Genomic DNA, 11,274 nt, shown 5'->3' with positions numbered 1-11,274 from the left:
GGGACTTTGCCCCGACTCACTCGGGCACGAATGGAGCAGATTCTGTCCGCGCCCCAGCGCCCACCACCAGATGCTCAGTGATGTTAGCCCCTCTCACTCACTCACACTACACATTTTACTACCTTGGGTTTGTTCGTTTGTTTTTGAAACACGGTTTCTCTCTGTAGCCCTGGCTGTCCTGGAACTCGCTCTGTAGACCAGGCTGGCCTCAAATCCGCCTGCGTCTGCCTCCTGAGTGCTGGCATTAAGGGCTCCACCACGTCTGGCCTGCTTTTGTATTGTTTTTAATTCCAGAAGGAAGGTTGAGATAACCGAGGATGACCTGGCCATTGTGCGGTTCAGACCGGCCTCAGTCTTACAAGTCCCGAGATTACAGGCACGAGCCACCGTATCCGACTTTGTTTTTTGTTTTCTAACTTCATTTATTTATTTAATAGCCCAGGCTGGCGTTAAACTCAAGATCATCCTATCTCTACCCTCCAGTTTCTGGGATACCGTGTCGCGGAGGTGGGTTGGGGGCGGAATACCCCAAACCTCCCCGGAGCCGGGGGCGTGGTGCTCTTGAAGAAACGTTCCCCGCACGGCCGTCAGGGGGCGACACAGCCCGCTTGGGCCTCGTTGCCGCACCCTCCCACCCCACCCCACCCCACCCCACCCGGTCCGCTAGCCAGCCTCAGACCTTTATCAGGCCAGGAGTCCAGATGAAGAAAAGTCAGAGATCAGCTACAAGAACCGCCCGCGGGAATTGTCCTAAAGCAGAGGCAGGGCGCCGGTCCGTAGAGTTGAAGAGCCACCACCCGGGAAGAATCCGAGCACAGACTGGCTCAAGGCCACACAGCCAGGTCACTAAGTCACAATCCTGTTGTTCTAGCTGTTTTTGCAGTCCCGTGGGGCGGAAGGCCCACCTTTGCGTGTGCCAGGCAAGCGCTGTACCACTGGGTTACACTCCCTGCCCTTAAAACGTTTTTGTTGGGAGCCTCCATGTATAACCAGGCTAACCTTAAACTCCAGCTCTTCCACCCCACCTGCTCCCTAGTCGCTGCACGGTCTTCAGGCTTGCCATAAATACCCCCCAAGAAGAAACCCGACAGATAATCACACATGGACCTTCTAAAAAAGGTCCATGGAGCCCAGGCTTTCCGATACAGCCAAGGACCGCCTTGAACTCCTGATGAGACTCTACCTTCTAAGTGCCCAGATGACATACATACCCCACCACAGTCCGCTGACACGATGCAGCGGTGGCGATGGAACCCAGGGTTTGTGTATGCATAGCCTGCGCTCTACCAGCTAAGCTACAGCCTCCAAGCACCTGGGTGGTGGTGACACAGGCTTTGATCCCAGCACTGGGGAGGCAGAGGCAGGCGGATCTCTGTGAGTTCGAGGCCAGCCTGGTCTTCAGAGTGAGTTCCAGGACAGCCAGGGCTACACCGAAAAATCCTGACTGAAGACAAAAACAAAAACAAACACCCTGTGAGGGAAAAGGAGAGCTGCAGTTATCTTCCCCTGACAGATGGGGAGCTGAAGTTTGGCTCCAAGAGGGTAAAGTTTTGATTGTCTGATTTTGTGGCTTGTGTTGTTACATAGCCCAAGATGGCCTGGAAGTCATCATCCTCCTGCCTCAGTGCTGGAGGAATCACAGGAATGCACAATCACGCTCAGCTTGTGAGGTGCTGGGGATGGAACCCAGGCTTCTTGCCTGCTGGGCCCCGCTGTACCAGCTGAGCTCCAGCCCTGAGGTTTTAGGTTGTCTCTGCTCACGCGAAACCTTCCCGATCATCAGCTGACTCGGGCAACCTGGGCTCACCTCATCCCTGCTGGGAAGGGAGGGTACAGATCCCTGGGGCTCCCTGACCAGCCAGCCTAGCCTGGCCACCGTGACACACGCACACACACCACACACACACACACACACACCACACACACACACCACACACACACACACACACACCACACACACACCACACACACACACACACATACCACACACATACACACCACACACACACCACACATACACACACACATCACACACACACATCACACACACACACCACACACACATCACACACACACACACACACACCACACACACACACACACACACACACACCACACCACACACACACCACACATACACACACCACACACACACACACCACACACACACACACCACACACACACACACACACCACACACACACACATACAACACACACACACACACACACACACACACACACACACATACACACCTTTTCAAAAAACAAGGTGTGGAGCCCAGCTGGCAGGCAGCACAGGCTTTTAATCCCAGCAACACCCCCCCACACCCACATTCACACACAGAGGCAGGCAGATCATAGTGAGTTCCAGGCCAGCCAGGGCTACATAGTGTTACCCTGACTGAAAACCGAACAAAACACCAAGGTGTGTTTATGGGGAGGTGGTCAGTGAAATGACTCAAAGGTGCCTGTCTCAGAGAGAGAACCGACTCGTCAGCTTGTCCTTTCACACACACACACACCACACACACACACACACACACAAACACAAATCAAATACAGTTTAAGGAAAGGTGGAAGGCTCCTAAGGGTGCGTGGGAGTTGTCCTCCGGCCTCCAGACTTAAATGCGCACTGCACAGAGCCCGCGGCAGTCTCCTGGGGCCTGAGATGCATTCACACGGTAAATGGAACCCAGAAGCCTGGGCCCAGCGCCCTGGAATCTGAAACTCAAGGCCTATTTAGCTAAAAAATTCATGAAACCAAGAGCTTCAGTGGGGGAAGAGAACAGACTAGCTCTGTCTTGTCTCAGCCAACCCAGCCCAGCCTGACCTAGCCCTGCCCACTCTGGCCCTGTAGCCACCACCATCCCCCAAGAGGTGGTGGCTTTGTCCCAGTTTGTCCGAAACATCTTATCCTCCTCCAGGACCAGCTTCTACTTACCAGCCTCCTTCCCTTTTCCCTCCTTAAAGAAATCTAACTCACCGAGATGGCTCCCTGTCATACCTTCTATGACCCCCAACCCTGCATGGTCAACTTCCTGCTGGCCTCAGGCACAGGGTTTCACTACACCAGGGCCCCAGACTTAGTGACTTCTTCCCCTTCCTGCCCCTGACCCCCATTGCAAAATTCTCTAGCCAAAATGGCTGGATTATAGAGGGAAGAGCCTCTGGGGGAGGGGCAGCCCAGCCCCTGGGCTGGAGAGTTCAGAGTCGAGGGCAGGGCGTGCCAGCCATAGGCTGGACAGGTAAGGACTGAGGGATGCTGGGAGAACCAGGAGGCCAGGTCTGCTTTGATATGTTAAATAGGCACCTCAGCCAGTTGGCCTGGGTTTGAGACTTAACATTCACCATCCTGCTTTCTTTGCATCATTCTTTGTCTGAGGTTTCTCTGTGGAGAGGTCCCCCTGACTCCCACTCTGTGTCCAGGGCAGGACCCTCTCCTCTGCGCTTTCCTGTGCCCAGCAGGCTTGTAATCATGAGCTTTGTTGATTTTTGTTTGTTTGTTTGTTTTTTGTTTTTCAAGACAGGGTTTCTCTGTGTAGTTTTGGTGCCTGTCCTGGATCTCGCGCTGTAGATCAGGCTGGCCTCAAACTCAGAGACTCGTGCCTGGCTCTGCCGCCCAAGTGCTGGGATTAAAGGGGTGTGCCACGACTGCCTGGCCTTGTTGATGGTTTTAAGACGGGGTCTCATGAACCGCAGACTGGCCTTGAACTCCTGATTCATCAGTTTCCACCTCCTAAGTGCTGGGAAGACAGCCCTATGCTTGTACAGTATATTTTATATCTATTTTAAAGGATTTATGTTTTTCTTTTGTTTACCTATTTATTTGTGTGTGTGATGGGGCAGCAGGGGCAAGGGTGGGCTGTGCCAGGGCACACATGGGAAGATCAGAGAGTAACTTCCAGCGGTTGGTTCTCTCCTTCCACCAGGTGGGTCTCAGGGATCAAACTCTGGCCCTCAGGCTCGGCTGTTGAGCCCCGCCTCACCCCATTTGAAGACTGCTTGGTGGATAAAGCGCTGGCTGTGCAAGTCTGTTGGATCCCCAGCACCCACAGGGAAAGCCAGGCATGGTAGAAACATGGTGGATCCCTGGAGCTGGCTGGCCAGTCAGTGTAGTTAAACTGGTGAGCTCAAGGCTTAGCAAGAGACCCTGTCTGAAAAATCAGTGTCAGGAACTGTACTAACCCCCCAGATGTTCTTGTTGTGGTTAAGACAGGGGCTCACTTTATAGCTCTGGCTGGCCTGGAACTCCTTATGTATACCAGGGAGGCCTTGAACTCACAGATCTATTTATCTGAGTGCTGGGATGAAAATTGTGCAATGGAAAAGATGAAATAAATCTTTTTTTTTCTCTCTCTCTTTGTTTGTTTGTTTTTGAGACAGGGTTTCTCTGTGTAAGAGCCCTGGAGATTGCCTGCCTCTGCCTCCCAAGTGCTGGGATCAAAGGCACCACCATGCCCAGTCCTGAAATAATTTTTTAAAAAGTCTCCTTTGCACCTGCACTCCCAGGTTCCTGTCTCTCTGAAAACCATTATTTGTTCCCGTCATTCACATACAAATGTATGCACACATGTGATGTCTTCTCAAACTCAGTTTCTTCTCATCCACTGCCACCCCCAACACACCATATGAAACTAAAAGACTAAATATATACTTTGCCCAAAACCATGCCCAGGAGTCTGCTGCACAACCTTGGAGAGGTTCCACTTCCTGGGGTTCAAGTCCTTGTTCCTCCCTGTGCTCACTGTGTGGCAGTGGGGAAATTGCTTAACCTCTCTGAGTTCTTTCCCCACACTGGGAAGTTGCTATAAAGACGTCATATGGCAGTGGTGGTGCACGCCTTTCATCCCAGCACTCAGGAGGCCCAGGCAGGCGGATCTCTGTGAGTTCGAGGCCAGCCTGGGCTACAGAGTGAGTTCCAGGAAAAGCGCAAAGCTACACAGAGAAACCCTGTCCCGAAAAACAAAAACAACAAACAAACAAAACAAGCATAAGGCTTCTATTGCCCAAAAAGCATTTTGCCCTACAGGACACACAGCATAAAATATATGCTAAATGGAAAGATCTAGAAACTAATTGATGGGAAGGGCCCGATGGTCTAACACCAGGGTGAGGCTATACTTGTATTTTTTCAGAAAATGAGTGAAGTCCCACATGGCTCCTGCTCCAATGCATCTGACCAGGACAGCATCCCAGAGACCCCCAGACAAATGAAGAGTCTGAAGATAGACAACAAACCCATCAAGAAGAGACACCCAAGAGAAAAATAAGCTGATGATTAGTGAGAAAACAAAGACACAATACTACTGACCCAAAAATGATGCTGTGATGCTGTTACCTTTACCGACTGGGAGGGACGACGACAAAAACCCAACTATCTTTACGGAAGATGTCACATATAGTCAATCTGCAGAACCCATTTTTTTTTTCAGATGACAAAAATGTATTGTAATCAAGCTACTACTGATAAATCAGGGCCACAGAACAGATTCAGGAGCTGAACTATGTGACCCTGCTCCAGAATGTCACAGAGCTTTTAAGGCTGAAAACTGCAAACATCTATGCCATGTTACAGTTCCATTTTCCACCAATCAGGATTCAGGGGTAAGAGACTTTCCTAGGAACACTGCTCTGTGGCACATTTATCTTGTCTTCATTGGCTGGTTCACTGTAGTGTAGTTTGCCAGCTTACCCACCATTCACGTCTCCTCTTGCCAACCAGGATACCAGTGATGTCGGTTACCCAGGGAGGTCTGGGAACTTAAACTTTACTTGACCCGTATTCAAAATAGAAGTTTTATCCAAAATGGCTTCAGTTTGGTTCCTTCTTATACTTCCAGCTCAGATACCACCTCTCCCACTGACAACAGTGTTCAGCCAAATAAATGGTAATGTGCACCCAACTCCTCGATGTTCCCAGGCGGTGTAGGGTAGGCTTATGATTCTGGTGATGTGGTTCGGTGGCTGGGCAGTGCCTTCTTTTGTGTTCTCAGTTCACGGTTTGCTCATTCGTCAACTCCTCAGCTGATCTTGCTTCCTCAGACTGCAGGCTGCAGGATTCTGAATTCATCTCCTGAATGGATCTCAGCTGAGCAGGTTGTTCAGTAGGGCAATCTCACCAACACCTCCAAGTTGTGGGTTTCTCAGGATCGGCACCTGGGCCCTGGGTTGGCCTCAGGCAGAGTGTTCGGATCCGTTCTCTCTCTCTCTTTTTTGTTTTGTTTGAGACAGGGTTTCATTGTGTAGCCCTGGCTGTCCTGGAACTTGCTCTGTAGACCAGCCTGGCCTAGAACTCAAAGATCCACCTGCCTCTTCCTTCCGAGTGCTAGAATGAAAGGTGTGGGGCCACCACCACCCAGCTCCATTTAAGTTTTTGAGATGGTTTCATGTAGCCCAGGCTTTCCTGAAACTGGCTGTATAGCCAAGGATGACCTGGAAGTTCTGCTCTGTTTGTACACCATGCCCAGCTCCTCTTTGCTTCTTTCCACAGCCCATGAAACCCCACACTCTCCTAGCAGACTCTCTTACAGCACATGCCTCTCCCTCCCCCTCCTTTTCTCTCTTTCTTTCTTTGCAGTATCTGGGGATGGAGGGCATGAGCCTTACACATGCTAGGCAAGGGTTCTACCACAAAGCCACACCCTCTTCTTTCTCATTTTAATCATTTTCAATTTTAACTATTTCTCTTACTTTTTTTGTTTGTTTTTCTTTCTTTTCTCTTTTTTTCTTTCTTTTCTTTTTGTTTTTGTTTTGGTTTTTTGAGACAGGGTTTCTCTATGTAGTTTTGGTGCCTGTCCTGGATCTTGCTCTGTAGACCAGGCTGGCCTCGAACTCACAGAGATCCGACTGGCTCTGCCTCCTGAATGCTGGGATCAAAGGTGTGCACCACCACCACCTGGCCTATTGTTGTTTTTCAAGACAGGGTTTCTCTGTGTAGCCCTGGCTGTCCGGGAACTCAGTCTGTAGACCAGGCTGACCCTGACTCTGCCTCCAGCTCTCGAGGGCTGGGATTAAAGGTGTGCTCCATCACTGCTTGGCACTTTTACATTTTCTGTGCCACCATGCACGTGTGGTGGTCGGATGACAACTTGCAGGAGTTTCTGTTCTCCTCTCACCCTGTGAGTTCTGGAGATGGGACTCAAGTTGTTACACTTTGTGGCGAGTGCCTTTACCTGCTGAACCATCTTGCTGGAACCCACTTTCCATTTTTTTTTTTTTTAAAGCTTATTTAACTTTATTTTATGTGCATTTGTGTGAAGGTGTCCAATCTCCTGGAACTAGAGTTACAGACAGCTGTGAGCTGCCATGTGGGTGCTGGGAACTGAACCTGGGTCCTCTTGAAGAGCAGCCAGTGCTCTTAACTGCTGAACCACCTCTCCAGCCCCCCCACTTTCCATTCTTAAATGTGATAAGTACTAAAGGGGCAGAGGTCAAGTCCCCACACAGTGAACCACAGTCCCTTGATCACCTGTCTCCCGGATGTCCCACCAGGCACTGTCACCTGCAGAGCAGCTGCTGATCTAAGTTCTGTTGAGCATTAACCCTTCTTATTCTAGAACATTATGGCAAAGATGTCTTCTCCCGTTCAGCATAAAGTGTTTAACACTTCTTTGTTTTAGATTGTGTCTGTCAATGTTGAACCTTCCACTGACCAAAGAAAATTGTTTTTGTTTACTGAGACAGGTTCCCATGTACCCCAGGCTAGCCTCAAATTCTTTATGTAGCTGAGGCTAGCCTTGAACTACTGTCCTTCTTCCTCCACCTCCCAAGTGCTGAGATGATAGCTGTGTGATATTAAACATGGCTACAATTTTTTTAATGGGCCTCACGGCTGGGCAGTGATTTTTTTTTGGTTTTTTTTGTTTGTTTGTTTGTTTTTTGTTTTTGTTTTGCTTTGTTTTTTGCTTTTGTTTGTTTGTACCTTTGTGAGTATGCCACATGAATGTCTGGTGCCCATGGAGGTCAGAAGAGGGTGTCAGATGTCCTGGAACTGGAGTTATGTATAGTTGTGAGCTGTCATGAGGTTGCCGGAAACTGAATCTGGGTCCTCTGCAAGACCAGCCAATAGTCTTAACAACGGAGCCGTCTCTCCAGCCCCTCCACCTTATTTTTTGAGACAAGTTTTCTCACTGAGTCTGGCACTAGCCAGTGAGCTCCATAACTCCTCTTGGAGGGTGAGTGAATTGGTTAGTTTTATGTCAACTTGACACAAGCTGGAGTCATCAGAGAGGAGGGAACCCCAATTTAGAAAAAGTCTCCATTAGATTGGGCTGCAGGCAAGCCTGTAGGACATTTTGTTAATTAGTGATTGATGGGGAGGGCCCAGCCCCTGCTGGATGTTGTCACTCCTGGTCTGGTGGCCCTGGGTTCTATAAGGAAGCAGGCTGAACAAATCATAGGGAGCAAGCCAGTAAGCAGCACCCCTGCCCTGCTTGAGTTCCCGCCCTCACTGTTTTTGATGATGAACTCTTTATGGAACTGGGAGTGAAATAAACCCTCTTCTCCCCAAGCTGCCTTTGGTCATGGTATTTCATCACTGCAACAATAACCCCAAGACAGAGCGATAGTGCAGCAATTAGAAACATTTGCTGTTTCCGTAGAGAACCTGAGTTCAATCCCCAGCACCCACATGGTGGTTCACAACTGCGTGGAACTCCAGTTTCTGGGGATCCATCACCCTCCTCTGGCCTTGGAGAGCATACATACATGTAGCCAAACACTCATAACCATAAAATAAAAATAATAAAATTTAAAAGCAACCTTTACCAATGACTTATTTTTATTTGTTTGTGTGTCTGTGTATGTACATGCATGTATTTTTTCCATGTTTTTTATACTAATAATCAAGGCTGGCACTAACACTCTTTGGCTCCTTTCCTTTCCATGGCTTCTCTCATGGCTTCGCCAGTGAGACCACTCTGGGATGAACTTGGTTGGAATTTCATCTTCTTGCCACTTGACTATTTTCTTTCTTTTGTTTTTTTATCTATGTGTGTGTGCACCCACGCACACATGTGAATGCAGTGCCTGTGGAGGCCAGGAGAGGGCATAGATCCTCTGGAGCTGGAGTTACAGGTGGTTGTGAGTCTCCTAATGTGGGTGCTGGGAACTGAACTCAGGTCCTCAGGAAGAGCAGCTAGTGCTCTTAGCCACGAAGCCATCTCTTCAGCGTCCCCCGCTTCTGAGACAAAGTCTTGCTTTGTGTAGCCCTATTTGGTTGGCCCAGAACTAAAGGAGATCTTCCTGTTTCTGCTTCTCTATTGCTGGGATTAAAAGATTAAAGTGAACTACCATTCCTGGCTGACAGGGAATTTACCACTCCTCAGCTTTTTTTTTTTTTTTTTTTTTTTAAGAGAACAGAAAAATTATTTATTATCTCACAGTTACAGAGCCAACAAATTTGAGGTCCAGTTGTGCACAGATTGGTTTCCTAGAGGATGAGCCGTAGCGTGTCCAGCACATCTCCTAGTTCTGGTATCCGTTTGCCGTCCTTGGTGTTCCTTTGGTAGCTTGTGTCCAGTTAACATTCTTCCTGTCTAGTGCTTCCCTCATCCTCAAGGGATTTCTTCCAAGATGTTCAGTGAATGCCTGAGATCACTGACAGTTCTGAACTCTACATTTTGTTTTTTTCTGTAGATAAATTCCTCTGATAATATTCTAACAACAACAACAAAAGAACAATTATAACACTATCCTAAAGCCGTTGTCCTAATAACCAACTGGTTACTGTGACAAGTGGTAGCTAACCTACACAGTATGGATATGTAGGACAAAGGGATAATTCACATGGAAGTTTATCAACAACTTGGTACATCGTATGACTTAAAACTTACTTCTCTCTGGGGTTTTCATGTAATGGTTTGACTCCAATTGAGCATAAGTAGCTGGAACCATGGGAAGCACAAAGCACTGCTAAGGAGGAATGTGGAAGGCACTTGCTCAGCTATGTTCATATCAGCATTGTTTGTAATAGCCAGAACCTGGAAACAACCTAGATGCCTTTCAACTGAAGAATGGATAAAGAAAATGTGGTATATATACACAATGGAGTACTACTCAGCAGAGAAAAACAATGACATCATGAGGTTTGCAGGCAAATGGATGGATCTAGAAAAAAATCATCCTGAGTGAGGTAACCCGGCTCCTCAGCTTTTATTCCTTTTTGACTTGTGTTCAAACTTTCAAATTCTTGCCAATCTGATGAATGAACACATGACAAGTTTGTTTGTTTTTTTCAGTCCTCTAGCTCACAGTCAGAGCTCAGGACCCGGGACAAAGAATGACTTTCTGGGCAGTAGTGGCTCACACCTTTAATCCCAGCACGCAGAAGGCTGGTCTACAGAGTGAGTTCTAGTCAGCCTGCGCTACACAGAGGAACCCTGCCTCAAAAAACACAAAGCATACAAACAAACAAGAACCACTGACAAGCAGATGCCACCCACTAGCTGCGGATTGGAAACTGGAAGGTGGCAGCCCGGCCACTCCGGGCCCTGGCCACGCCCCCTCAGGCGCGGGGCTCCCATTGGCGTGCGCTCTGGGGGCGGGGCCAGCCGGGGCGGGGCGGGGCCTGCAGCGCGCGGTGTCTCCCGCCCGCCTGGGTAGGGGTCGTGCTGTCTTGGACCCGGCTCCCCTCCGCTTGCGGCCATGGAGGACGATCGGAAGGACGCAGTCTATGGTAGGAATCTCCTCCGGCCTGGAGGTCGCCTGTGCCCACTTGGGAAGGAGAGGGGTTTTGAGGAAGGACGACATCTCAGAGCCTTAAAACAAAACACTCGTGGCTGCAGCCGGGACGAAGGCCCTTCTCCCCGCGCCCTCAGGCCTCTGCATCCCGCGCTGCCTCAGCCAGAGCGTTGGGCCGCAGCCCAGGTTGTCCCTTCTCTAGGATCCTCAAGCTTACTCCCTTCCTCCTGAGCGATGGGCCGAGGAGTACGGCGCATGCTCCTCCCCTGGAGGTCCCGTTATCTGGGCGGATTAGGTGGTGGGCGGGGGAGGGGAGGTGCGGCGGTCATAGCTTCGGGTGTGGGCAAGAACAGGGCCCCGACCTCTCCACATGTCCCGTCTCCTCAAGAGCCCAATGTTCTCTGCATCTCTGCCATTACACCCAGAAGTAGCGATCCCAAGCTTTGGTGGGGAAACTGAGGCAAGGTTGGACGCACCTGTCTACTGGAGTTGGGCGCTCATCCTGTCAGGGAAGGGCAGAAACGAGGGTGCCTTTGATGAGGGACGAGCTGGGAGCAATTCGGAAACTTTCTCTGCCTAAGCGGATTATTGC

The sequence above is a fragment of the Peromyscus leucopus genome, chromosome 7 (genome assembly GCF_004664715.2).
Source record: "Peromyscus leucopus breed LL Stock chromosome 7, UCI_PerLeu_2.1, whole genome shotgun sequence".
Lineage (NCBI taxonomy): Eukaryota > Metazoa > Chordata > Mammalia > Rodentia > Cricetidae > Peromyscus > Peromyscus leucopus.
Note: the sequence above shows the minus strand (reverse complement) of the source record.